Source organism: Mustela erminea, chromosome 7 (genome assembly GCF_009829155.1).
Source record: "Mustela erminea isolate mMusErm1 chromosome 7, mMusErm1.Pri, whole genome shotgun sequence".
NCBI lineage: Eukaryota > Metazoa > Chordata > Mammalia > Carnivora > Mustelidae > Mustela > Mustela erminea.
Window position 1 is genome coordinate 39,156,917 of NC_045620.1, and position 26,832 is coordinate 39,183,748.

General features: G+C 36.9%; 1 protein-coding gene and 1 long non-coding RNA gene across 2 annotated transcripts in view; both read left to right on the top strand.

The window, feature by feature from the left end:
- The window catches only part of LOC116595285, a 37,639-nt gene extending 23,118 nt beyond the window's left edge, over positions 1-14,521 (top strand). The window contains exons 3-4 of the long non-coding RNA XR_004287606.1: positions 12,536-12,752; positions 13,915-14,521. This is a non-coding gene — a long non-coding RNA (uncharacterized LOC116595285). The remainder of the gene's footprint in view (positions 1-12,535; positions 12,753-13,914) is intronic.
- Positions 1-26,832, top strand: part of MACROD2 (mono-ADP ribosylhydrolase 2) — a 1,971,474-nt gene that overhangs the window by 221,140 nt on the left and 1,723,502 nt on the right. The gene's annotated exons all lie outside the window — the stretch shown is intronic.

Sequence of the window (26,832 nt, forward strand, 5' to 3'; positions counted from 1 at the left end):
AGCCAACTATATAAACCAATTAATAACAAAATCAAAGAAACACATCAACAATAATACAATAATAGTAGGGGACTTTAACACTCCCCTCACTGAAATGGACAGATCATCCAAGCAAAAGATCAGCAAGGAAATAAAGGCCTTAAACGACACACTGGACCAGATGGACATCACAGATATATTCAGAATATTTCATCCCAAAGCAACAGAATACACATTCTTCTCTAGTGCACATGGAACATTCTCCAGAATAGATCACATCCTCGGTCCTAAATCAGGACTCAACCGGTATCAAAAGATTGGGATCATTCCCTGCATATTTTCAGACCACAATGCTCTAAAGCTAGAACTCAACCACAAAAGGAAGTTTGGAAAGAACCCAAATACATGGAGACTAAACAGCATCCTTCTAAAGAATGAATGGGTCAACCGGGAAATTAAAGAAGAATTGAAAAAAATCATTGAAACAAATGATAATGAAAATACAACGGTTCAAAATCTGTGGGACACAACAAAGGCAGTCCTGAGAGGAAAATATATAGCGGTACAAGCCTTTCTCAAGAAACAAGAAAGGTCTCAGGTACACAACCTAACCCTACACCTAAAGGAGCTGGAGAAAGAACAAGAAAGAAACCCTAAGCCCAGCAGGAGAAGAGAAATCATAAAGATCAGAGCAGAAATCAATGAAATAGAAACCAAAAAAACAATAGAACAAATCAACGAAACTAGGAGCTGGTTCTTTGAAAGAATTAATAAAATTGATAAACCTCTGGCCCGACTTATCAAAAAGAAAAGAGAAAGGACCCAAATAAATAAAATCATGAATGAAAGAGGAGAGATCACAACTAACACCAAAGAAATACAAACTATTATAAGAACATACTATGAGCAACTCTACGCCAACAAATTTGACAATCTGGAAGAAATGGATGCATTCCTAGAAACATATAAACTACCACAACTGAACCAGGAAGAAATAGAAAGCCTGAACAGACCCATAACCAGTAAGGAGATTGAAACAGTCATTAAAAATCTCCAAACAAACAAAAGCCCAGGGCCAGACGGCTTCCCGGGGGAATTCTACCAAACATTTAAAGAAGAACTAATTCCTATTCTCCTGAAACTGTTCCAAAAAATAGAAATGGAAGGAAAACTTCCAAACTCATTTTATGAGGCCAGCATCACCTTGATCCTAAAACCAGACAAGGATCCCACCAAAAAAGAGAGCTATAGACCGATATCCTTGATGAACACAGATGCGAAAATACTCAACAAAATACTAGCCAATAGGATTCAACAGTACATTAAAAAGATTATTCACCACGACCAAGTGGGATTTATTCCAGGGCTGCAAGGTTGGTTCAACATCCGCAAATCAGTCAATGTGATACAACACATCAATAAAAGAAAGAACAAGAACCATATGATACTCTCAATAGATGCTGAAAAAGCATTTGACAAAGTACAGCATCCCTTCCTGATCAAAACTCTTCAAAGTGTAGGGATAGAGGGCACATACCTCAATATCATCAAAGCCATCTATGAAAAACCCACCGCAAATATCATTCTCAATGGAGAAAAACTGAAAGCTTTTCCGCTAAGGTCAGGAACACGGCAGGGAGGTCCATTATCACCACTGCTATTCAACATAGTACTAGAGGTCCTAGCCTCAGCAATCAGACAACAAAAGGAAATTAAAGGCATCCAAATCGGCAAAGAAGAAGTCAAATTATCACTCTTCGCAGATGAAGTGATACTATATGTGGAAAACCCAAAAGACTCCACTCCAAAACTGCTAGAACTTATACAGGAATTCAGTAAAGTGTCAGGATATAAAATCAATGCACAGAAATCAGTTGCATTTCTCTACACCAACAACAAGACAGAAGAAAGAGAAATTAAGGAGTCAATCCCATTTACAATTGCACCCAAAACCATAAGATACCTAGGAATAAACCTAACCAAAGAGACACAGAATCTATACTCAGAAAACTATAAAGTACTCATGAAAGAAATTGAGGAAGACACAAAGAAATGGAAAAATATTCCATGCTCCTGGATTGGAAGAATAAATATTGTGAAAATGTCTATGCTACCTAAAGCAATCTACACATTTAATGCAATTCCTATCAAAGTACCATCCATCTTTTTCAAAGAAATGGAACAAATAATGCTAAAATTTATATGGAACCAGAAAAGACCTCGAATAGTCAAAGGGATATTGAAAAAGAAAGCCAACGTTGGTGGCATCACAATTCCGGACTTCAAGCTCTATTACAAAGCTGTCATCATCAAGACAGCATGGTACTGGCACAAAAACAGACACATAGATCAATGGAACAGAATAGAGAGCCCAGAAATAGACCCTCAACTCTATGGTCAACTAATCTTCGACAAAGCAGGAAAGAATGTCCAATGGCAAAAAGACAGCCTCTTCAATAAATGGTGCTGGGAAAATTGGACAGCCACATGCAGAAAAATGAAATTGGACCATTTCCTTACACCACACACGAAAATAGACTCAAAATGGATGAAGGACCTCAATGTGCGAAAGGAATCCATCAAAATCCTTGAGGAGAACACAGGCAGCAACCTCTTTGACCTCAACCGCAGCAACATCTTCCTAGGAACAACGCAAAAGGCAAGGGAAGCAAGGGAAAAAATGAACTATTGGGATTTCATCAAGATCAAAAGCTTTTGCACAGCAAAGGAAACAGTTAACAAAATCAAAAGACAACTAACAGAATGGGAGAAGATATTTGCAAATGACATATCAGATAAAGGACTAGTGTCCAGAATCTATAAAGAACTTAGCAAACTCAACACCCAAAGAACAAATAATCCAATCAAGAAATGGGCAGAGGACATGAAGAGACATTTCTGCAAAGAAGACATCCAGATGGCCAACAGACACATGAAAAAGTGCTCCATATCACTCGGCATCAGGGAAATACAAATCAAAACCACAATGAGATATCACCTCACACCAGTCAGAATGGCTAAAATCATCAAGTCAGGAAATGACCGATGCTGGCGAGGATGCGGAGAAAGGGGAACCCTCCTACACTGTTGGTGGGAATGCAAGCTGGTGCAGCCACTCTGGAAAACAGCATGGAGGTTCCTCAAAATGTTGAAAATAGAACTGCCCTATGACCCAGCAATTGCACTATTGGGTATTTACCCTAAGGATACAAACGTAGTGATCCAAAGGGGCACATGCACCCGAATGTTTATAGCAGCAATGTCCACAATAGCCAAACTATGGAAAGAACCTAGATGTCCATCAACAGATGAATGGATCAAGAAGATGTGGTATATATACACAATGGAATACTATGCAGCCATCAAAAGAAATGAAATCTTGCCATTTGCGACAACATGGATGGAACTAGAGCGTATCATGCTTAGCGAAATAAGTCAAGCAGAGAAAGACAACTATCATATGATCTCCTTGATATGAGGAAGTGGTGATGCAACATGGGGGCTTAAGTGGGTAGGAGAAGAATCAATGAAACAAGATGGGATTGGGAGGGAGACAAACCATAAGTGACTTTTAATCTCACAAAACAAACTGAGGGTTGCTGGGGGGAGGGGGTTTGGGAGAAGGGGTGGGATTATGGACATTGGGGAGGGTATGTGCTTTGGTGAGTGCTGTGAAGTGTGTAAACCTGGTGATTCACAGACCTGTACCCCTGGGGATAGAGTATTATGCCTCCATCAGAAAGGATGAATACCCAACTTTTGTAGCAACATGGACGGGACTGGAAGAGATTATGCTGAGTGAAATAAGTCAAGCAGAGAGAGTCAATTATCATATGGTTTCACTTATTTGTGGAGCATAACAAATAGCATGGAGGACATGGGGACTTAGAGTGGAGAAGGGAGTTGGGGGAAATTGGAAGGGGAGGTGAACCATGAGAGACTATGGACTCTGAAAAACAATCTGAGGGTTTTGAAGGGACGGGGGGTGGGAGGTTGGGGTACCAGGTGGTGGGTATTATAGAGGGCACGGATTGCATGGAGCACGGGGTGTGGTGCAAAAATAATGAATACTGTTATGCTGGAAATAAATTAAAAAAAAAATGAAGCCTTTGTAATGATTGGAAACAAAATTAAATTCAGCTTTCAGAATTAACTGTAAGAAAGAAGCAAGAAAGACTAGTGATACCAGTGCTCAGATATTCATATAGGTTTGTTGGCTCACATAAGTATATCCATAGTTTGTATAGTCTTGAGGAATTATATGGGCCAGAAAGTACCTCAGTCTCAATCTCAGATATGTCTAGGAGGGTTATGATAAATACCTACTGGAATGTCAGTTCTTTCCTAGACATGGCATAAAGACAAAGAGGAAGAAGGCAAGGTCCCCTTCTCTTGAGGCTCTCATGGCTTTGAATGATAGCTCTAGGAAAGCCTCCCTGGGAGCACGACTCTATGGAATAGGGAAACAGTTTTTCCAAGCTCTTGCTATTGGGATTCTGTTCTCCATGGAGACATATTCAGAAGCCTCTCTCATATACACCTATATGAGAGAATGAGAAAGAGATTGATTTATTTTAAGAAACTATAGAAGCTTGGGGCACCTGGGTGGCTCGTTGGGTTAAAGCCTCAGCCTTCGTGATCTCAGGGTCCCGGGATCGAGCCCCGCATCAGGCTCTCTGCTCAGCAGGGAGCCTGCTTCCACCTCTCTCTCTCTGCCTGCCTCTCTGCCTACTTGTGAGCTCTGTCTGTCAAATAAATAAATAAATAAATAAAATCTTTAAGAAAAAAAAGTAGAAACTGTAGAGGCTTGATAAGTCTAGAATCTGCAGTGTAGGCCAGTAGGCTGGAGACCTAGGGAATAGGTTTCAGTTTTAGTCCAAAGGTGATCTGCTAGAAAAAATTCCCTCTTATTCTAGGAAGGTTAGTTTTTTCTATTAAGACCTTCAATAGATTGGATGAGGTCCACCCATTGTTTTGGAAAATAATCTGCCTTACTCAGTCTATTGATCTAAATGTTAAATTCATCTAAAAAATACCTTCACAGAAATATTTAGAATAATGTTTGGCCAAATATCTAGACCGTGGTCTAGCTAAACTGACACATAAAACTAACCATCACAAGGATGTGTTCTCGAAGTTTTCTATTAAGACCTTCAATAGATTGGATGAGGTCCACCCATTGTTTTGGAAAATAATCTGCCTTACTCAGTCTATTGACCTAAATGTTAAATTCATCTAAAAAATACCTTCACAGAAATATTTAGAATAATGTTTGGCCAAATATCTAGACTGTGGTCTAGCTAAACTGACACATAAAACTAACCATCACAAGGATGTGTTCTCGAAGTTTGCCTTGGACCTCATAGCGGATTCAGCCTTATATGGTTCTCCAACCCTTAAACTTTCATCATATACTATTTCTGTCTTGACTTTGTTCATTGCTGTGTTTGAAGCTACTTTGACTGTTGGTACTGCTGGGGCCTTATACCTATCTGACCATACCATTAGCCTTAGTTTTGCCAGTATTTGTGCCCTATGCAGACCTCTGTTGGGCCTTTACCCATGGGTAGTCCCATGTTCCACCTTGAACCTAGCCAGTTTAGTCTCCTGCATAGTTGACTTGGCCTATAGGTTCCTGACCCAAACAGAACAGCAACCATGAGTGTCCTAAAGTTAATCTTGTTCCCTAAGCTTTGTATATTATTTAGATGTTATTGGACTTTCTGGTATTTTTATTACAAATTTCAGATACTTCCAGTCTTTGCTAATAGTTTTTACAGAATATTTTATTTGATTTGGTGTATTTCTTTTATGCTTTGGGTAGAGCTCATTTATTGTAAGGCCACTCCTGCCCTCTTTGTTCTCTCGTCAGCATTGTGTGAGGAGGAGTAATTATTAAATATACTGCCATTCTTTTAATAATTGAATGTGTGTGGTATTTATGATCTCCATACCAGCCCTCTTATTTTGCTCCATTATGAGTTTTATTCTCAGAGGCCTGTGGTTTTCAAATGCCACTGTTTGAAATAGCTGCCTGTAGAGTTGTTTCCATGGTGCTGCTGTCCTGTAAACTAGCCACCCTACCTGATAGAATATTCCAGTGAGTGCTGTGCTTGCTGCTCAGTGTTTCAGATTGGATTTGATTCCCTGGGATGGAATTCCAGATGTTATTTTACAGCTTGCCATCTGCCTGATTGAGAAAGTTTCTTACAGGTTGTAGGTCAGATGTGTGTACCCTCACATTTTAAAATCTTATTATTAGGTCTCCATTTGTTAGTTTTTTTTTTTTTTTCTCTAATGACATGATAATTTGTTTTCCTCTTTAGAATGATTGTGGTGTGGAAACAAATAATTTTAGCTTGAAAAGCTACATCAAGTGATTTCATTGGTGTTGGTAGCTTAGAATATTACAGAAAAGTATGTATTTTCTTCTGCTTTGAAAGGAGAAACTTAAATCAGGAGGCTTTTAGTTTGTAAACATAACTGCTTTTTAAAAATAAATATGAAAAATATTATGGCAAAAATAAAAGCTGATTCACCTAATAGCCTGCTTTGACATTTGGTTTTACAACGATAATATATTAACATGTAGTTATTCTCTTTGAAAAAGTGTATTCATTTCTTTTTAAGTGTACTTAGCTTTTCAAATATGACTCCCACAACCCCCTGTGTATTGTAAAAATGATTACTGAAACAATTTCACTTTGAAGTACAGTAGTTGAAATCTTCAGATCAATATCACTATTTAAGCCTTTACTATAACCTTATTCATGTCAGTCAAATCACAAATGTAGTTTGCTAAGGTAGAAACTACTTGATTTCAGTACAATTATAATAGACTAATCAATCAATATTTCAAAATACAGGCTTTTATAATGAAATTCTATATGGATATTGATTTCAATTTTCTGTTAATATAAGAGCAAGTGGTCTCAAACTTACATGATCCAAAATATTTCTTTTAAGGTGGTTGTTTGAAACTTTAAATGGCTTTTACCAAAACTAGAGTAATAAATGGTAAGTACCCAGGCCTACTTGCAAAAGCCTATTTAAACCACAGTATAGCTGAAAATAGTGTTTTAATTGTTGCTTGAGTTCTTAATTCTCTGAAACCACTGTAACTCCTGATTTTCTTTGTATTTCTTTGTGTTTTCCTGGCTCTTGAACATAAGGGGGAAGTTTTGCAGTGATTAGAAATGAGAAAAGTGGTTGCTGGTCAGTGTGTGTGGAGTTTGGATACAGAAGCTTCATAGATTGGAGAGGTGCTAAACATCAGAGAATGAACAAAGGAAGTTGTGGCCTCTTAGGGCCTAGCAGGCAGAAAGGGTGCCCCTCCCCTTGATAGAGAACCTCAGTGTTTCTATAGGATCAGTAGATGGATTAGTGAAGGTGTGGTTGTGGCCCTGGCAAAGGTCCTGGTGATGATAGCTCTCACTTTCTCTAATTACACACACACACACACACACACACACACACACACACACACACACACAGAGTTTTTGTCAGCTGATTGTTGGTAAGGATCTAGTGTTTGTCAAAATTTAGATGCCAGCTTTACAGTTTTTAGAATCCGCTGGTCCAGGACTTTTAAATATTTCTTTGCCTTTAAAAACTAATTTAATTACAAAGAACACACACAGTATTACTAAGGTGTTTTCAACTATGGGACCAATGCATCCCAATGTAAACTGCAAAATAATAAAACTTCTAGGAGATAACATAGAACAAATTATAGGTGAACTTGTGTTTGGTGATGACCTTTTTGATATAATATCATGAGCATGATCTGTGAAAGAAAAATTGGTATGTGGGACTTCATTAAAATTAAAAATTTCTGTTCTGTGAAAAGCACTATTAAGAAAATGAAAATATAAGCCACAGACTTAGAGAAGGCTTTGCAAAACATATATGAGATAAAGATCTGCTATTCGAAGTATATAAATTCTTAAAACCCGACAACAAGAAGACAAATTTAAAAGTAGGCAAAAGTTCTGAATAGCTGCCTTACAAAAGAGGATATACAGATGGCAAAAAGCCTATGAAAAGATATTCAACTTCATAAGTCACTAGAGAATTATAAATTAAAACAACAAATTATCACTGTATACTCATAATGGCTAAACCCAAAACACTGACAGTACCAATGCTGGTGAGGATGTGGAGCAACAGGAACTCTCATTCACTGCTGGTTGGCATGTGAAACAATACAGCCCCCTTGAAATACAGTTTGGCAGTTTCTTACAAAGCTAAATGTAGTCTTATCATGTGATTCAGCAACTGTGCTCCTTGATATTTACTCAACTGAGTTGAAAAGTTATGTCTACATAAGAACCCACATGTGATTGTTTATAGCAGCTTTATTTATAATTGATCTGAAGTGGAAGCAACCAAGGTCTTTCAACAAGTAGGTAGATAAACTGGTATGTTCATGCAATGGAAAATTATTCAGTGATAGAAAGAAATGAGCTATCAAGTCACAAAAAGACATGGAGGAACCTTCAATGCAACTGCTTATGAGAGAAACCTCATTGAAAAAGGCAGTGAAGTATCTGATTCTAGCTACATGACATTCTAGAAAAGGCAGGACTATAGAGACAGTAAAAAGATCAGTGGTTCCATGGTTGCTAGAGGGTCTAGCAGAGGAATGTAGGAGAGCGCTTGGAGTTTTTAAGATAGTGAAAGTGTTCTGTTTGATGCTATAATGGTGGGCATATGATATGGATTTTGCAAAACTCATAAAACCACACGGCACAAATAGTGAACCCTAATGTACCCTATGGCCTTTAGTTAGTAATAATGTATCAAAACCAGTTAACCCATTGTAATAAGATGTACCACATCAATATGTTAATAATAGGGGCAACTCTGGGTTAGGGAGGGAGAATATATGGAAATTCTGCACTTTCTGCTCAATTTTTCTATAAACCAAAAAACTGATTCATTTTTTAAAAAAACAATAATAAAACCCACTAAAAACTGCATCAGAAAACAGAATAAAAGGGGCACCCAGGTGGCTCAGTTGGTTAAGCATCCAGCTCTTGATTTCGGATTGGATCATGGTCTCTGCCTTCCTCTCCATGTATGTACATGCAAAGCCTTCACAGGCAGGCATCTACACACATACAGATTTTTGGACCATACAGTTAAGCTGATTTTTTGTCAAAAGGCTTACAGATTCCAGAGTCAATGCCGCTCTGCCTCTTCCTTCCTTTGGGAAGTAGCCTTATGCATCAACTCAGATATTCTTGCTTTACCTCTTTGCTCACTGTTTTGGATATGCTATGCAGAGTACTTAAATATTTGCTCTTTTAATGCATCAGAATGAATTGGTTATTATGTTTTGAAAATCAAATATGAAATGAATCAAAGTTATTTTTTAAAGAAGTTTTACCTTTTTTTTTTTTAAATGGGAAAAAGGAAGCCCATGCTATTCCTATTTATACTTGGCAATCAAAACTTAGTATAAGGGCAGTCTTAACAGAGAAGTCTTACAGCTCTAGGGAGATTAAAAAAGGTATCTAGTTATATAAGGCTACATAAAGCCACATCTTTAGAGTATTATTTTCAGATATGAAAGGGATAAAATTTATATTATGAACAGCTATAGATTTAACTTAGTCAAGCCTAAAGTCATACTAGAAAATATTTCAATTACATTTCTTAAAATATGAAAGAGAAGATATTGATGGTACAATGAAGTATTTTGCATAATGTTAAGTATTTTTTGCACACACAAACACAACAAAAATTTCAGAAAATGGGCCACATGAACTTAAAAATTTTTAGTGGAGATTAGAGATTCTTACTTTCACAAGTAGTGAATAGTTTAACATTGCTGTATGTTATACATTATGGATTAATTTTAGGACCTTAAGTAAGCCCATTTCAGTCAGAGTTATGAAGCATCTCTTTCTGATGGTAAAATTGTCTTGATTAGTTGTAATATGGGAATATTGCATTTCATTTCCTTAACAGTTATAGCCCCAGATTAAAGTGACAATGATATTAATAATAGCTAATGTTTATTGATTGCTTTTATGTCAGGTGTTACACTTGTTGCTATTATTACAATTTTGCAGATTAGGAAACAGAGGCACAAGTAGTGGTTAAGCTTGCACAAGCTTACACAACTACTGGGGAGGCCAAGATCAAACTCCAGACAGTAGAACTCCTGAGCTCCCATTCTGAACTTCTAAACTTTATTGCCTCCATCATAACTAAGATAACTCATTTTTCTCCCTTAAAATGTCTTGAAAGATGTCATGATGAAATACCTCATCCAGCTGCAGAGGAACAACCAACTACGTTTATTTTTGGAAATAAGGAGTTGTTTTGCCCTATACATAGACTTGTAGAGCAATTGCATAACATGGTCTATCTGTGTAGATTACACTTTTTTCACGATTCATTTAGCTACTTGCATTTGGTATCATTTTCTTTCAACCTGAAGCACATCTGATGCAGATTTACTGGGACATTCACACTCTATTTTGGTTTTAAAAGCTGCAGACCTCATTTACAAGTGCATGAACAAATAGCCATTTGGAACTACTCCATCTTTTATACTCTTAACTTTTCTTTTATGCTGGAAAGGAAAATAAAGAAAAAATATTTATGGGAATATTGTTTTTATTACAATTGAAAAACGGCTTATGGACTGACTAACTCATTGATTTGTAAAATTTCTAAACTGAATGGCTTCATTGAACATAATAAACAAGTTGCTTAGCACATCTAACCAAATTTCCTTAAAAACTTGTTATGTTTCTTTGGAAAGATTCATTCTGGTACCCTCTTTACCCGCCTTTTTTTTTTTTGGTCCCTGACCAGGAAGCCCCTGTATATTTTTAAAGTCAAATACAGACTATTTTTGTTTTGCTTGTTCTGTGTCCTATAATTTGAAAGTCAAGGTGTAAAATTGGATGGGCCTTTCTTTGGAGTGGTTCAAAATTGAAAAACAGTTTGATTTCATTTCATATTCATTTTAGTTTAAGTGAGAAATCAACTGGAGATTAGAACTCTTTTATTTCATACAGTTCTTGAGACTTTATGAGGTTTAGAGTAGAGAAAAACTTCTATACGTTTTACTTGAGGCCTGTAGTAGTCTTACTTACTCTAAAAAATAAAATGAATAAGGTCTGTAGCTGCTAAAAACATGAGAAAATAGAATAACAAGAGATTTGTTTACTCAATAAAAATTAATATGCTGATATTTCTGTTCAATATTACTTTTTTTTAAAATTTATTTTTATTTCCAGCATAACAGTATTCATTATTTTTGCACCACACCCCGTGCTCCATGCAATCCGTGCCCTCTATAATACCCACCACCTGGTACCCCAACCTCCCACCCCCCGTCCCTTCAAAACCCTCAGATTGTTTTTCAGAGTCCATAGTCTCTCATGGTTCACCTCCCCTTCCAATTTCCCCCAACTCCCTTCTCCACTCTAAGTCCCCATGTCCTCCATGCTATTTGTTATGCTCCACAAATAAGTGAAACCATATGATAGTTGACTCTCTCTGCTTGACTTATTTCACTCAGCATAATCTCTTCCAGTCCCGTACTTTTTATTAAAAATTGACATTATAGGTAATGTTGACATACTCTGTGTTACCTCTTTAGTCCCATCACCTCCCTCTCTCCTGAGGCTACTGCATTTATGCATATGGTATGTATCCCTCGAGTTCATACTTTTGCCCATTGCCTCTACTGTTTTGGGAGTTGCTATCCTTAAATGGTGATTCAAGTCTGAAGTAGCTATATCTTTAATGTTTTAAATTCAGTCTGCGTGCTTGCATCAGTCATCACCTTATTTTTAACTTCCTTCTAATCAAAAACTTACTAGTATTTAAAAAATCAGTGTTTATTATCAATTCCTAGTTTATTTTTTCTTGCGTCTGATTCCTTATTGCCAAAAATATTTAATATGAGTCTGTAAATAGCAAATTCTCACTCTTTTTATGTGTGATAACCCTTTTATTTCATTCTTACTCTAATACTTAAGATTTCTAGGTATAGATTTCTAGGTATAAAATTCTAGGTGGACAGTTTTCTTCGTCAGTTAGAAGATAATATTTCATTGTCTTGTAACATTTGTTGCTGCTGATAGGTTGGCTGTTGATCTAATAGTTGCTTCTTTTCCCTCATGTTGTGTGTGTATCATATTTCACTTTAGATAAGTCTAATTTATAGATCTTCTCATCCCTTTATTGACATTTTTCATTTCTGGTATTTTGTTGTTGTTGTTGTTCTTTTTGAAATTCACCCTTTTTATAAATGCCCTATTCTTGATGTATATACCCTTTAAAAAACTTTCTAAGCATGCCTATCTTAATATGTAGATTGTTTTATTTTTGTTTCTTAGGGCATAAATTCTCCCATTTATGTAGCAGTAGCAGTTGAATTTCCCTCCTTGTGTGGGTTTTAATTTTACTTATTTACTTATTTATTTATTTTACTGAGTTCACCATCAGTACAGGTTGTTTCCCATTAGAGCCTATGTGTTAGGCATTACAGAAGTATTCCTCCAAGATAATTTTAAATTTTATATTTCAGGAAACCTAGCTATATCCATGATTCTAGTTAAGTTTTCAGTTGAGGTCCCCATGCCATATACATAAATGGCTTTAGACTCCACACTTAAATGGAGAGCATAGGCTGGGATCCTAATTTCCTATGGAGGATTTTCTCCACCCATGGTTCTGGCCAGCTTTCTTGCTGTTTCTCTGCGAAGGTGGAGTGTTTCTAAATCCGGTTTCAGAGGTGGCTTGATGTAAGTAAACATGTTTTTATGTTCCCCGTTATACCTAGCATATCCATGTATTCTCAAAATGTTTTTTTTTTCCTCTTATAGTTTCATTGACATCTGTTGCTTATGATAAAATGGTGCTAATATGCTTGTTTGTTCATTTAAGAAATATTTTTCAGGTGTTTTCTTTTTCTAGGTACTTTTTAGCATAGGGGATAGATCAGTAAATATGATTTTTACTTTAATAGAGCAATAGTCTCATGTTTGGGGGGGAGGGAATCAGTCAGTAAACCAATAAATGAAGTATATATCACATTTTTATAAGTACAATGAAAAAAAGGTAATGAGTAATGGGGATAGTGTGACCAAAAGGTGCTATTTAATATATGTAGTTAGGAGAGAGGTGTCTAGTAAAGTAACATGTGAGGAGATACCCCCAAGATGAAATTGTCATCTATGTGTATATGTGATACAAGATTATTACAGGCAGCATGTTTAATAAATAGGATTACACTCAACCTGCTTTAAGAATGCAGGGAACATTGTAAGTGAAGTGGACCTATGACAGGTAAGATTAGATAAATGGTAGAAGGACAAGCCCATGTAGTTTGGCTTTGACTTTGAGTAAAGTGGGAAACCCTTGGAGGATTTTAAGTAGTCAAGTGACATGATCTGTGTGATGATTTAAAAACAAACAAACAAAAAAACATGACCTACCTGCTTTGTGGAAAAATTGAGTATAGGGAGACCAGAGTGGAAGCATGAGCACCAAATAGGCTGATGTTTTAGTAGTCTACACTAGAGATGAGGTTGGTGGGAACAGGATGTCAAATTGAAGGTGGTGAGAAGTAGTTGGATTCTGGTTATGTTATGAATTCCTAGTTTATTTTTTCTTGCGTCTGATTCCTTATTGCCAAAAATATTTAATATGAGTCTGTAAATAGCAAATTCTCACTCTCTTTATGTGTGATAACCCTTTTATTTCATTCTTACTCTAATACTTAAGATTTCTAGGTATAAAATTCTAGGTGGACAGTTTTCTTCTTCAGTTAGAAGATAATATTTCATTTCAGTTAGAAGATAATATTTCATTTCTTGTAACATTTGTTGCTGCTGATAGGTTGGCTGTTGATCTAATAGTTGCTTCTTTTCCCTCATGTTGTGTGTGTATCATATTTCACTTTAGATAAGTCTAATTTATAGATTATTTGTTCAAAGATGGATGTGGAGCGAAGAAAAGGAAGGAGTTGAGTCCAGAGGATTCAAATTTAAGCATTTGGAAAAGTAAGTTACTATTTAATGAAATTGAGTAATTTGTAGAAGGAACATATGTGGGTATGGAAATTAAGAGCTTGGTTTGGATATGTGAAATTTGAGGAAACTACTAAATATCTAAGATGTTGAGTAAGAATTGAGCCTGGTGATATGATTTTGGGAGTTATCAGCATGAAGACAGTAATTGAGCACATAGCATTAGACAAGATCACCTAGGGAGTGATTGTGGATAGAAAAGAAAAGGTAGGGTTTCTGGTATTGTATAGAGCATGGGCAGATGGAGAGTGACCAGAAATGGGGAGTAAGAAAGAGTGGCTACTGAGGCAGAAGGAGAACTAAGAAGGAACCAGTGGACTCTTTGAAGCTGTGAAGAAAATGACATAAAAATTAGGGGACCAATCAACTCAGTGTTCAATTTTTCAGTTAGACTGAGTAAGAGGTAGAATGAGAATTGGAGTTAGTGACAGGAGGTCAGTGGTAACTTCCTTCTTCTATCTTGGATAATAAAATAGAGCACCATAGAACATCTGGATGTCTTAAATTATTTTGATTTGGGAGGATGACTTCTTATGTGACAGTCTCTTGGTTTCAGAATATGCATGTATGATTGTAAAATAATGAGATTTTTTTTTAAAAGGCATATCAGAATTGATAGGTTCACAGTATTCCAGTATTGCCTCAAAGATCTGTATATTATTCTAGTGTCCTACTAAGCCACTTTGATGACTCCTACTTCAGAATTGTTTTCAGAACTACATTACAAGCCACACATAAAAAAGACTGACATTTGTAATTGGTAGGTATAATCATACTTCAGATTTTGGTAGCTTCTCTATTAGAATAACAACCTTTTAAAAAAATTAAGCCCATCCTCATAAAAAAACACTAATTACCCATCATTTATGTTGTTTAAAACCTATGCAAATATATAAAATTATGTGGGCTGTCTTTTTGGGCTGCTATAACACAATTATCATACACTGAGTGACTAAAACAACAAACATTTATTTTTTAAGGTTCTGGAAGCTGGGAAGTCCAAGATCAAAGTACTAACAAATTCCATGTCTGGTGAGGGCCTGCCTGCTTCCTTAGTTCATAGATGGCTCTCTTGTCACTCTTATTTGCTGGAAGGAGTGAGCTCTCTGAGGTATCCTTTATAAGGGCACTAATCCCATCCTTGACAACGTTACCGTTATGACCTAATCAACCTCCTGAATGCTGCACCTCCTAAGACCATTACGTTGTGGGTTAGGATTTCAACATATGAATTTGGGGAGTGTGGGGAGTGGGGGTGCACAAGCATTCAGTCCATTGCACAGGCTCAGAAAAAAGGTAAACACAGCAGTTCTCAACAGTATTACCAGTGGGATAAAGCTGTAGTCTCCCAAGAAGAAAAGGTAATCCTCATTTGTATAAGAAATTCTAGTGTTGTTATACACATTGTAGGTAAAAACAAAAATAATTCTGTGTCCTCCATTTCTTTAAATACCATGGTTGTTCTTCAGTGGTTCTTGGGGAGAAATCTCATTGGGAAGATTAATTTTCATCCTATATCCTTCTTAAAGGGGCTAGCTTAACAGCAACAGGAACAACCTACACATATTCTGAGTTAGAAATATAAGATTTCTGAATGATTAACAGGTTTTTAAGATCAAATCAAGCATTCTGTGAAATACTTATTCTTTGTCCCAGGAGGAATATGGAATGAGGAGCTGTGCCCTCATTAGAGCTCTCAAGAAAATGGTGATAATTTAACTGCAAAAGAATGGCATCGTTGTTCATGAGAGAGAAAAATTAAAGTGGATTTAAAAACTATTTATGGATTAGTAGATGGATTCATTTCTTACATTCATTTTTTAAAAACACCAGTGTGACACTACGTTAGTTAATTTTAATGAAAAAGTATTAAAAAGTAAACAAAAGTTTGTAATTCCATTGCCAGATGTTGGAAGTGGATAAGCAAAAAATAATGCTTCTAAGACTAGACAACATATGGGGTGCCTGTGTGGTTTAGTGGGTTAAAGCCTCTGCCTTCGGCTCAGATCATGATCCCAGCGTCCTGGGATTGAGCTCTGCGTCGGGCTCTCTGCTCAGTTGAGAGCCTGCTTTCCCCCCTCTCTCGCTGCCTGCCTCTCTGCCTACTTGTAATCTCTGTCAAATAAATAAATTAAAATCTTTAAAAAAAAAAAGACTAGACAACATTAAACATAAAGTATCTATATACTTGATCAGAGGAGGTATAAAGTAAAGGCTTTTTTTCCTGTTACTCTATTGCATGGTTGAGGATTTTAATGTATGTTTTCACACATGAATACTATAAATGGGATCATAATATATACATTGCAGTATACCTTAAAATTTTTCACTAAGTATTTCTTTGAGATATTTTATTATAAAGAAATATGTTTAAATATAAAACACTTTTAGTACTTCCATCATTTGGTTATATTATCATTTATTAAATGATAGATATTTCAAGTTTTTTTCTGTTCTTTACTATCAGTTCTACAATCAATATCCTTGTAGCTATGTTTTGACATCCTTTGGAAAAAGTACAAGGCAAATTTCTATTCACAGAATGAAAGTACTGTATAATATCAAATTGAAAACTAGTTTCATCAATTTATAATCGCAGCAATGGAATATGAAAATTCCTGTTTTCTCTTTACCTATACCAGAGTGGCTATTAGAAAACTTTTTAGTATTTTCCAACCTGATAAGGAAAATTGTGTGTGCATGTGTATATGTGTGTGAATATATGTATGTGTGTGTATTAATATATATAATTGAGGTGAGATTCACATAATGTAAAATTCATTATTTTTTTAAATATAGATTTTTATTTATTTATTTGACAGACAGGTCACAAGTAGACAGAGAGGCAGGCAGAGAGAGAGGGAGAAGCAGACTCCCTGCTGAGGAGAGAGCCCGATGTGGGGCTCGATCCCAGGACCCCGAGATCACGACCTGAGCCAAAGGCAGAGGCTTAACCCACTGAGCCACCCAGGTGCCCCAAATTCATTATTTTAAAGTGTATAATTTAATGACATTTAGTACATTCAGAATGCCATGCAATCATCAGCCATATCTATCACCTCCAACAGAGACCCTATGCTCATGAAGCAGTCACTCTGCATTTCCCTCTTCACCCTCACAGGCCCTGACAACCACTAATCTGCTTTCTGTCTTTATGCATTTAACTGTTTTAGATATTTCTTATAAGTATAATTATACAATATTTATCCTTCTGTGTATAACTTCTTTGGCTTAGCATATTTTTGAGCTTCATCCACATTGTAGCATGTATCAAGACTTCATTCCTTTTTATGGCTGAGTAATATTCTATCACATGGATCGACCTCGTTTGGTTTATTCATAAATCCATTGATAGAAATTTGCATTTATTCCTTTTGGCTATTGTGAATAGTGCTACTATGAGCCTTTTGTATACAGGTGTTTGTGCACTATTTTGAATTCTTTTGAGTAAGTAGTGAGGAGTAGAACTGCTGAGCTGAGTCTTATGATACAAACTGTTTTCTACAGCAACTGCATCATTTTGCATTCTCACCAGCAATGTACAAGGGTTGCAGTTTCTCCACATCCTCACCAACATTTATTTTTATTTTCTTAAAATGACAATATAACCATTTCAGTGAGTGTAAATGGTTTTTACTTGTATTTCCCAAATGGATAATGATGTTGAGTGCCTTTTCATGTGTTTTTGGCAAATAGAACTACATGTATCTTTTTTAGAGAAGTATCTATTCAAACTCAATTGATTTGTCTTTGTTATATATTATGGAGAGTAGACCCTTACCCTTACCAGATATATGACTTACAAATCTTTTCTCCCATTCTGTGGGTTATCTTTTTACTTTCTTGATAGTGTCCTTTGATATACAAAAGTTTTTAACTTTTATGAAGTCCAGTTTATTTTTTATTTTGTTGCTCATGCTTTTTGGTGTTATGTCTTAGAATCCATTGCCAAATCCAAAGTCATGAAGATTTTCCCACATGGTATCTCCTAAGAGTTTTATAGTTTTAGCTTTTACATTTGGATCTTTAATTCATTTTGAGTTGTTTTTAAAATATATATTGTGAGATGAGGTTCACTTTTATTCTTTCACATGTAGATATCCAGTTGTCCCAGCACCATTTCTTGAAGAAACTATTCTTTCCCTATTGAGTGGTTTTGACACCCTTGTCAAAAGTCAGTTGGCCATGCATATTTGGTTTATTTGGACTTTTCATTCTATTTCATTGTTCCATATGTCAATATTATTGGCTTTTTGATTCACATTTCTTTTTGTGGGTAATGAGGTTGATCAGATTTCATGTTTCCTTGCTATTTGCATTTATTTTGCCCTGACCTGCTTATTCATAGCCTTTCCTACTTGATTTTTTATTTGATTTTTTTGATATTTGACTTTTGTATACTCTGTGTATTGTAAAAATTAGCTTTTTGTCTGTCATATATGATTAAATGTTTTCTTAGTTTATACCTATTTGTTTTTTATAACATTTTTGATGCAGAAATAATTTTTTCAGTTTATCATGTTTATTATTTTTTTGTTTATGATTTCTGGGTTTTATGCATTATCTTTCCTGATTAAAGAGTATAGGTGAACATACTCTATGTAGTCTTTCAGAACTTTGATGGTTTTCTTTTTTCCTCTCAAAAGTGTTATTACCACTTTTGTTTTAAAAAATAACACATGCTTTAAAATACATTAAAAAAATCCAAAGATATGTATAAGTTGATTCTTCTCTCTTCTTATCATTCCATTCATTCTCATTCCCTCTGAAATAAACCAGATTTAATCCCCTGGTAGGTATTTCACATTTTGTTTCATGTAGACATATTTGTGTAATTTTTTTTAAACATTTGTGTCTATGGTTTTTGTTTGAGGAATGAGGGGACTTTTGTACCAGAAATGAGAAATATATTGAAAAATGTAGTATAAGACAAATTTTATTAAATTTGATAAATTAATGTATTCTATTCTAAAAAGAGATTATTTTGAATAGTGAACCACTTTAAAATTTAATTCACAGCCTCTTCCTTCTATATAATGGCTTGACCTAATTTCTTAGTACCTTATCATTCCCTTTCCCTCTTCCCCATGGCACCCCCCCCACACAGCAGATTTACATCATTAGCTTATTTTGTAATTCAATGAGTCTGTCTTCAAAAGAGATTGTCATTTATGACACACTGTTTTTTAAATTTTGTTTTGCTTGAGACACATTAGTACAAGATGATGTTTAAAAATATTTTTTTTTCCTATTTTCAACATTGTTCATGAAGAGCAAATTTGACAGTTAAGTTTCAATGGTGACTTGAGTGATTTGAAATTTAAATATTTTTTATACAGCTGCAACAAAATTTCACAAAAGCATCCAGTGAAGTATAGAGCATTGGAAAGTTAAAGACGAATTTTAATTAAAAATCTAAATGGTTCAGTTGGTTTCTTGTCAGTCTGAGTTGAGAAGTATGGCTAGGTTTTGGATTGTAGCTAGTCCCTACTTACAGACCACAGAGCAGAGTTCTGTAACCAAGAGTTCCAAATGGGAGAGACCATAACAAGACACTTGAGGAAAAAGATTTGTACTCCATGTTGACAACATATATGAGACTTGATGTAAGTTAAGTGTGGTTTAACTAACTTAACTAATTTCCTAACCGTCATATCAGGGTCTTTGGACCCCAAAACACTCAGCAGTCATTATCAGCTGACTTCTTAGATTTGAACCATATAAATTGCTATCTGTGTGCTGCAGCCCATGACGTTCACATTTCCCTTGTCTTATGAAGAGTGGTGTCAACATTGCATTACAAATATGACTGGAAGCTTTTCTTAAGATCTAAGAGTGTGTATATACATATTTTTAATAACTGTTTTATTTTTTATTTGACCCTTCAGCATGTCTTCTTCATCTCAGTGTTCCTTATTTTCTGTATCAACTTTGTTTTTTCTTCATCTCTAGCTTTTCATTTGCGCTTCTTTTTATTTAATTTTCATTCAAAATTGTTTTCTCCTATCATACCTATAGCTTTCTGTGAATGTATTTGCTAAATCAAAAAGTGAATGGTGAAATCATGATTACATTTGCATTATGAAGTATTGTTTTTGTATTTTCTCTTTTTTTTTGTTTTTAATTTTTTATTTTTTATAAACATATATTTTTATCCCCAGGGGTACAGGTCTGTGAATCGCCAGGTTTACACACTTCACAGCACTCACCAAAGCACATACCCTCCCCAATGTCCATAACCCCACCCCCTTTTCCCAACCCCCCTCCCCCCAGCAACCCTCAGTTTGTTTTGTGAGATTAAGGGTCACTTATGGTTTGTCTCCCTCCCAATCCCATCTTGTTTCATTTATTCTTCTTCTAACCACTTAAGCCCCCATGTTGCATCACCACTTCCTCATATCAGGGAGATCATATGATAGTTGTCTTTCTCCGCTTGACTTATTTCGCCAAGCATGATACGCTCTAGTTCCATCCATGTTGTCGCAAATGGCAAGATTTCATTTCTTTTGATGGCTGCATAGTATTCCATTGTGTATATATACCACATCTTCTTGATCCATTCATCTGTTGATGGACATCTAGGTTCTTTCCATAGTTTGGCTATTGTGGACATTGCTGCTATAAACATTCGGGTGCACGTGCCCCTTTGGATCACTACGTTTGTATCTTTAGGGTAAATACCCAATAGTGCTATTGCTGGGTCATAGGGCAGTTCTATTTTCAACATTTTGAGGAACCTCCATGCTGTTTTCCGGAGTGGTTGCACCACCTTGCATTCCCACCAACAGTGTAGGAGGGTTCCCCTTTCTCCACATCCTCGCCAGCATCTGTCATTTCCTGACTTGTTGATTTTAGCCATTCTAACTGGTGTGAGGTGATATCTCATTGTGGTTTTGATTTGTATTTCCCTGATGCCGAGTGATATGGAGCACTTTTTCATGTGTCTGTTGGCCATCTGGATGTCTTCTTTGCAGAAATGTCTGCTCATGTCCTCTGCCCATTTCTTGATTGGATTATTTGTTCTTTGGGTGTTGAGTTTGCTAAGTTCTTTATAGATTTTGGACACTAGTCCTTTATCTGATATGTCGTTTGCAAATATCTTCTCCCATTCTGTCAGTTGTCTTTTGATTTTGTTAACGGTTTCCTTTGCTGTGCAAAAGCTTTTGATCTTGATGAAATCCCAATAGTTCATTTTTGCCCTTGCTTCCCTTGCCCTTGGCGATGTTCCTAGGAAGATGTTGCTGCGGCTGAGGTCGAAGAGGTTGCTGCCTGTGTTCTCCTCAAGGATTTTGATGGATTCCTTTCTCACATTGAGGTCCTTCATCCATTTTGAGTCTATTTTTGTGTGTGGTGTAAGGAAATGGTCCAATTTCATTTTTCTGCATGTGGCTGTCCAATTTTCCCAGCACCATTTATTGAAGAGGCTGTCTTTTTTCCATTGGACATTCTTTCCTGCTTTGTCGAAGATGAGTTGACCATAGAGTTGAGGGTCTATTTCTGGGCTCTCTATTCTGTTCCATTGATCTATGTGTCTGTTTTTGTGCCAGTACCATGCTGTCTTGATGATGACAACTTTGTAATAGAGCTTGAAGTCTGGAATTGTGATGCCACCAACGTTGGCTTTCTTTTTCAATATCCCTTTGGCTATTCGAGGTCTTTTCTGGTTCCATATAAATTTTAGAATTATTTGTTCCATTTCTTTGAAAAAGATGGATGGTACTTTGATAGGAATTGCATTAAATGTGTAGATTGCTTTAGGTAGCATAGACATTTTCACAATATTTATTCTTCCAATCCAGGAGCATGGAACATTTTTCCATTTCTTTGTGACTTCCTCAATAACTTTCATGAGTACTTTATAGTTTTCTGGGTATAGATTCTGTGCCTCTTTGGTTAGGTTTATTCCTAGGTATCTTATGGTTTGGGGTGCAATTGCAAATGAGATTGACTCCTTAATTTCTCTTTCTTCTGTCTTGTTGTTGGTGTAGAGAAATGCAACTGATTTCTGTTCATTGATTTTATATCCTGACACTTTACTGAATTCCTGTACAAGTTCTAGCCGTTTTGGAGTGGAGTCTTTTGGGTTTTCCACATATAGTATCACTTCATCTGCGAAGAGTGATAATTTGACTTCTTCTTTGCCGATTTGGATGCCTTTAATTTCCTTTTGTTGTCTGATTGCTGAGGCTAGGACCTCTAGTACTATGTTGAATAGCAGTGGTGATAATGGACATCCCTGCCATGTTCCTGACCTTAGCGGAAAAGCTTTCAGTTTTTCTCCATTTAGAATGATATTTGCGGTGGGTTTTTCATAGATGGCTTTGATAATATTGAGGTATGTGCCCTCTATCCCTACACTTTGAAGAGATTTGATCAGGAAGTGATGCTGTACTTTGTCAAATGCTTTTTCAGCATCTATTGAGAGTATCATATGGTTCTTGTTCTTTCTTTTATTGATGTGTTGTATCACATTGACTGATTTGCGGATATTGAACCAACCTTTCAGCCCTGGAATAAATCCCACTTGGTCGTGGTGAATAATCCTTTTAATGTACTGTTGAATCCTATTGGCTAGTATTTTGGTGAGAATTTTTGCATCTGTGTTCATCAAGGATATTGGTCTATAGCTCTCTTTTTTGATGGGATCCTTGTCTGGTTTTGGGATCAAGGTGATGCTGGCCTCATAAAATGAGTTTGGAAGTTTTCCTTCCATTTCTATTTTTTGGAACAGTTTCAGGAGAATAGGAATTAGTTCTTCTTTAAATGTTTGGTAGAATTCCCCCGGGAAGCCGTCTGGCCCTGGGCTTTTGTTTGTTTGGAGATTTTTAATGACTGTTTCAATCTCCTTACTGGTTATGGGTCTGTTCAGGCTTTCTATTTCTTCCTGGTTCAGTCGTGGTAGTTTATATGTTTCTAGGAATGCATCCATTTGTTCCAGATTCTCAAATTTGTTGGCGTAGAGTTGCTCATAGTATGTTCTTATAATAGTTTGTATTTCTTTGGTGTTAGTTGTGATCTCTCCTCTTTCATTCATGGTTTTATTTATTTGGGTCCTTTCTCTCTTCTTTTTGATAAGTCTTGCCAGGGGTTTATCAATCTTATTAATTCTTTCAACGAACCAGCTCCTAGTTTCGTTGATTTGTTCTATTGTTTTTTTGGTTTCTATTTCATTGATTTCTTCTCTGATCTTTATGATTTCTCTTCTCCTGCTGGGCTTAGGGTTTCTTTCTTGTTCTTTCTCCAGCTCCTTTAGGTGTAGGGTTAGGTTGTGTACCTGAGACCTTTCTTGTTTCTTGAGAAAGGCTTGTACCGCTAAATATTTTCCTCTCAGGACTGCCTTTGTTGTGTCCCACAGATTTTGAACCATGATTTTTTTTCAATTCTTCTTTAATTTCCCAGTTGACCCACTCATTTTTTAGAAGGATGCTGTTTAGTCTCCATGTATTTGGGTTCGTTCCAAATTTCCTCTTGTGGTTTAGTTCTAGCTTCAGAGCATTGTGGTCTCAAAATATGCAGGGAATGATCCCAAGCTTTTGATACCAGTTGAGTCCTGATTTAGGACCGAGAATGTGATCTATTCTGGAGAATGTTCCCTGTGCACTAGAGAAGAATGTGTATTCTGTTGCTTTAGGATGAAATGTTCCGAATATATTTGTGATATCCATCTGGTCCAGTGTGTCATTTAAGGCCTTTAGTTCTTGCTGATCTTTTGCTTGGATGATCTGTCCATTTCAGTGAGGGGAGTGTTAAAGTCCCCTACTATTATTGTATTATTGTTTATGTGTTTCTTTGATTTTGTTATTAATTGGTTTATATAGTTGGCTGCTCCCACGTTGGGGGCTTAGATATTTAAAATTGTTAGATCTTCTTGTTGGACGTTCCCTTTGAGTATGATATAGTGTCCTTCCTCGTCTCTTATTATAGTCTTTGGCTTAAAATCTAATTGATCTGATATAAGGATTGCCACTCCTGCTTTCTTCTGATGTCCACTAGCATGGTAAATTCTTTTCCACCCCCTCACTTTAAATCTGGAGGTACCTTTGGGATTAAAATGAGTTTCTTGTAGGCAACATATAGATGGGATTTGGTGTTTTATCCGTTCTGATACCCTGTGTCTTTTGATTGGGGCATTTAGCCCATTAACATTCAGGATAACTATTGAGAAATATGAATTTAGTGCCATTGTATTGCCTGTAAGGTGACTGTTACTGTATATGGTCTCTGTTCCTTACTGATCTACCACTTGTAGGCTCTCTCTTTGCTTAGAGGACCCTTTTCAATATTTCCTATAGAGCTGGTTTGGTGTTTGCAAATTCTTTCAGTTTTTGTTTGTCCTGGAATCTTTTAATCTCTCCTTCTATTTTCTTTTCTTTTCTTTTTTTTTTTTATTTATTTGTCAGAGAGAGAGGGAGAGAGAGCGAGCACAGTCGGACAGAATGGCTGACAGAGGCAGAGGGAGAAGCAGGCTCCCTGCCAAGCAAGGAGCCCGATGTGGGACTCGATCCCAGGATGCTGGGATCATGACCTGAGCCGAAGGCAGCGGCTTAACCCACTGAGCCACCCAGGCGTCCCTCTCCTTCTATTTTCAGTGATAGCCTAGCTGGATATAGTATTCTTGGCTGCATGATTTTCTCGTTTAGTGCTCTGAAAATATCATGCCCGCTCTTTCTGGCCTGCCACGTCTCTGTGGATAAATCAGCTGCCAATCTAATATTTTTACCATTGTATGTTACAGATTTCTTTTTCTGGACTGCTTTCAGGATTTTCTCTTTGTCACTAAGACTTGTAAATTTTACTATTAGGTGATGGGGTGTGGGCCTATTCTTATTGATTTTGAGGGGCGTTCTCTGAACCTCCTGAATTTTGATGCTCGTTCTCTTTGCCATATTGGGGAAATTCTCCCCAATAATTTTCTCGAGTATACCTTCTGCTCCCCTCTCTCTTTCTTCTTCTTCTGGAATCCCAATTATTCTAATGTTGTTTCGTCTTATGGTGTCACTTATCTCTCGAATTCTCCCCTCATGGTCCAATAGCTGTTTGTCGTTCTTTTGCTGAGCTTCTTTATTCTCTGTCATATGGTCTTCTATATCGCTAATTCTTTCTTCTGCCTCATTTATCCTAGCAGTGAGAGCCTCCATTTTTGATTGCACCTCATTAATATCTTTTTTGATTTCAACTTGGTTAGATTTTAGTTCCTTTATTTCTCCAGAAAGTGCTTTTATATCTCCCAATAGGGTTTCTCTAATATCTTCCATGCCTTTTTCGAGCCCAGCTAGAACCTTGAGAATTGTCATTCTGAACTCTAGGTCTGACATATTACCAATGTCTGTATTGATTAGGTCCCTAGCCTTCAGTACTGCCTCTTGTTCTTTTTTTTGTGGTGAATTTTTCTGCCTTGTCATTTTGTCCAGATAAGAGTATATGAAGGAGCAAGTAAAATACTAAAAGGGTCGCAATAACCCCAGGAAAATATGCTTTACCCAAATCAGAAGAGATCCCAAATCATGAGGGGGGAGAAAGGGGATAAAAAGAGGTTCAAAAAGAATGAAAGGAAAAAAAAAAAAAGAAAAAAAAATAATTAAAAAAAAGAAAACGAATAAAGAAAAATATAAAAAAGAAGAAAATATATATATTAGATAAACTAGTTAAAAAAACGTTAAAAAAGAAAAGGGTAAAAGTTAAAAAAAAATTTAGCAGAAGAAGAGAAAAAAAAATGAAAAAGAAAAAAATTAAATTAACTGCTAGACCACAAAAATCACAGGGAGAAAGCCATGAGTTTTGTGCTTTGCTTTCTCCTCCTCTGGAATTCTGCTGCTCTCCTTGGTATTGAAACCACACTCTTTGGTAGGTGAACTTGGTCTTGGCTGGATTTCTTGTTGATCTTCTGGGGGAGGGGCCTGGTGTAGTGATTCTCAAGTGTCTTTGCCCCAGGCGGAATTGCACCGCCCTTATCAGGGGCCGGGTTGAGTAATCCGCTCAGGTTTGCTTTTAGGAGCTTTTGTTCCCTGTACGCTTTCTGTAGAGTTCTGGAGGACGGGAATACAAATGGCGGCCTCCTGGTCTCCGGTCCAGAGGAGCCGAGAGCCCGAGGCCCCACTCCTCAGTGCGCCCTCAGAGAACAGCGCCCAGTAACTCCCGTCTGCCTGACCTCCGGCCGCGCTCCGAGCTCACCGAGCCTGCGTTTGGTTCAAGGTAACCTCAAGCTGTGAGCTTACTGTCCGCTCTGTCTCTGTAGCCATCATTCCCATTCCAATACCCGTAAGCTCTGCAACACTCAGACACCCCCTATCCTTCTGTGACCCTGTGGGACCTGAGGCCACGCTGACCCCGCGTGGGCTTCGCCCCGGTTTAGCCTCTGGAGCGATGACCCTCAGCGGAACAGACTTTGAAAAGTCCTGATTTTGTGCTCCGTTGCTCCGCACTTGCCGGGAACCGGCCCCTCCCCCTGGGGTCTATCTCCCATCGCTTTGGATTCACTTTTCCGCCGGTCCTACCTTTCAGAAAGTGGTTGTTTTTCTGTTTCCAGAATTGCTGTTCTTCTTCTCTTCGATCTGCCAATGGATTTGCAGGTGTTTGCAATCTTTAGATAAGCTATCTAGCTGATCTCCTGCTAGCTGAAGTAGTGTCAGACTGCTACTTCTCTGCCATCTTGACTCCTCCCTCCTGTTTTTGTATTTTCTCTTAAAGATTTTATTTATTTATTTGACAGAGCGAGAGATCACAAGTTGGCAGAGAGGCAGGCAGAGAGAGAGGGAAGCCGACTCCCTGCTGACCAGAGAGCCCGATATGGGGC